The sequence below is a fragment of the Nothoprocta perdicaria genome, unplaced genomic scaffold, assembly GCF_003342845.1.
Source record: "Nothoprocta perdicaria isolate Ctin4 unplaced genomic scaffold, notPer1 scaffold_295, whole genome shotgun sequence".
Lineage (NCBI taxonomy): Eukaryota > Metazoa > Chordata > Aves > Tinamiformes > Tinamidae > Nothoprocta > Nothoprocta perdicaria.
Genome location: NW_020455527.1, coordinates 65,694 through 68,390, shown reverse-complemented (window position 1 = coordinate 68,390; position 2,697 = coordinate 65,694). Strand labels below are relative to the sequence as shown.

Sequence of the window (2,697 nt, the reverse complement as noted above, 5' to 3'; positions counted from 1 at the left end):
CTCGGCTGCCGCAGCAGTTGACCCCGCGCAAGCTGCCCCCGGGGACAACCTCTTCTTGGCTGTGCTAGGGGGACAGCGCAGGTTGGCATAGGGCAACGTGACACCAGGGGCCTTTATCAGGTTAAAAGTCTAGATGGAGCTGCAGTGCACAGGCCGCTTCTTGGCACTGCTTGGTTTTGAGGGTGTTTTGAGGAATAATCCGTCTTCTACAGCCCTAAACTCTTCATCAGTAAGAGGTGTAAATAGTATCTACGTTGTGGGTCTGTTGGCCACGTGGCACCATGTGCCATTCGCTACGTCAGCAGTCACAGAGGGAGGCACGAGGAAAGCGAAAGCCGCCCTGCAGGAGCCTGTCCGGCCTCCCCAAACAGCCGTGGATCCATCTCCTCACAGCCACGGATCTACCAAGACGGGAAGCCGGCCCAGCTTGGCGCCACAGGAAGGACGGCGCGCGCGGCCGCGAGGACGGTACTTCGCTCCTTCGCTCCTTCACCTCTGCGGCTCTGGCACCGGCGCCCCTCCATGTCGGAGCCCTTCTCGCCTCCTGCCCAAGAAGGTGCCGGAAGGAAGAGCTGCGAGGGCCGAGGGGCCGCCAGCAGCCCCGGCCCGCCCGTGGCGCAGCTGAAACGGCAGCGCGACAGATGTCATCACATGCTTACCCACGAATTACAGCAACCTGGTTTATAAATAGATTTCACGAGTGCCGAGCTGTCAGGGGGAACAGGAAACTGTGGAGCCTTGAGAAAGTACATACATATATATATATATATATATATATAGCGTATATATATAAAAATATATAAACCAGGAGGCACAGGCTTAGCAAGCAGCCCTGCAGGGATGCGGTGCACAGGCTGCCACTATGCCACCCCACTGCCCCACACTGACATGGCTGCCCACCTTGGCCCCCTCCTTGCTGCCTTTCCAGACCCCACAGCCCTGGCAGACAGGAGGCCATGAGTGTTCACGGGGGTGTTGTGCTGCTCCCACATGGAGAGGCTCCCTGCTCAGCTGGTGGCCGTTGAGGAAGGGGGTGGCCATTGCCCACAGCTGCTGCCCCAGCTGTGGGGAGAGCAGGGCAGGGTAGGGGCTTTCTATTCATGGCTGCAGCAGTCATGGGTGCAGAGTTGCTGGAATGGTTAGGCTTTCTGATGCCGAGGGGATGTGGTTTTATTGTTTCTGGACCTGGAGCTACAGGACTGTGTCTGCAGCCGCTGAGGAGGGAGCAGGAGTGTGCTCACCATGGCTGGTGGCCCCATTAAGGTACCATGGCCCCTGTGGCTTGGGTGGAAGGATGGGGCCATGCGGTGGTGTTGGCAGTGAAGGGCAGCTGCCCATGGTGCCTGCTGGTTGGCACTGAGCCACCCGCGGAGCCAGCGGGGCGAGGGGACGCGCAGAGCGGTGCTGCACTGGGCAGGTAGCTCCCTCTGGGCTGTTCCTGGTACCCGTGGTGTTTTGCAGGATGGTTGCTGTGGGCTGGTCCTGGCTGCCCTGTTTGTGCAGTGTTTCAGTCATGCTCCGGGACCACATTCCCTCCAGGAAAGGTGCTGCTTGATGTGGTAGTTGTTCTGGTGCGGACATGCCATTCCCTGGGGTGTATATGGGTGTCTAAGTGGACAGAGTGCCCTCCTAAGGGAAGGATGACCAGCACATCCCACCAGCACATCCCACCCTGATACCTGGTACAGATCTGGCACATTTGTGGCACACAAATGTGCCAGATCTGTCTGGAAACCCTCTGGCGTGCTGACTGGAATAGTCTCAAGGTTTAAGAGGCCAGCCTGGCTTTTGTCAGGAGACCCGACAGAGACCTGTAGGAGACCTCTTTTGTTGCACTGAAGAGGACTAAGGATTAGGATGGGGCCCATGCCACAGCAGCAGTGCAGAGTACTGCTGTCCCACCAGCTGGGAGGTAGCAGGCCTATCTGCAAAGCCCTGTTGTGTGGGAACTAGCAGGGCAGGTGCCCACTGACTTGCAAATTGAATGGCTCATTACAAACGTGGGGAGATTAGCAGCAAAGATAATCCACTGAGCATGAAAATAATCCTGCGTAGCCTGAGGAGATGGGCAGCGAACTCCTCCGAGCCAGGATACACAGCTACGCTGTTGGGCCCCAGGGACACAGACCTTGTTTTTGAAAGCCGTGTGCTCTGGAGGAGAAAGTAAATGGAAAAACAGTATCGCCTTGCTTTTCTAACCCAGAAAAGGAGCCTTGACTGTTCATGGAAAACAATCGTATTATTGCAAGGGAAACGGGAGCATGGAGGTTTTTCTCTTTCTCACAAAACTAAGGCTAATGTAATGAAAAAAATGTCTTATCTTTATGAAACTGTGAATTAGTATGGAAACCAGGTTTTTACTTCAAATTACATTTTTTTTTTTTTTTAAATCATGTGTTTTCATGTGGCACATTCTCAGAATTCATTTAGTTTGGGTTAATTCAACTGTTTTTTCACTTGTTTTAATCTTGTATCCATAAGAAAAAAAGGAAGTGTTGAAACTAATTAAAGGCCTGCCTTTGCTTTGAGTTTTAGTGGTGACAATCCATCTTACTTAATATGTGTTTTGGTCCATTATTTTTAGTTTTCCTGGGGGAGAGGGAAAGAAAGGGGTGGTTAGTTTCCCGTAATGGAGACAGAAATGTATTTTCTTGTGAATGCTCCAGTATTTTATTATGAATGAATCTTACACTTTAA

At 52.9% G+C, this 2,697-nt stretch overlaps 1 long non-coding RNA gene across 1 annotated transcript; it reads right to left on the bottom strand.

The window, feature by feature from the left end:
* Positions 1-264: 264 nt before the first annotated feature.
* Positions 265-725, bottom strand: LOC112949433. Its single transcript, XR_003249827.1, has 2 exons — positions 660-725; positions 265-544 (listed from the first exon to the last, which is right to left on the bottom strand). It is a non-coding gene; the product is annotated as an uncharacterized LOC112949433 (long non-coding RNA).
* Positions 726-2,697: the final 1,972 nt, after the last annotated feature.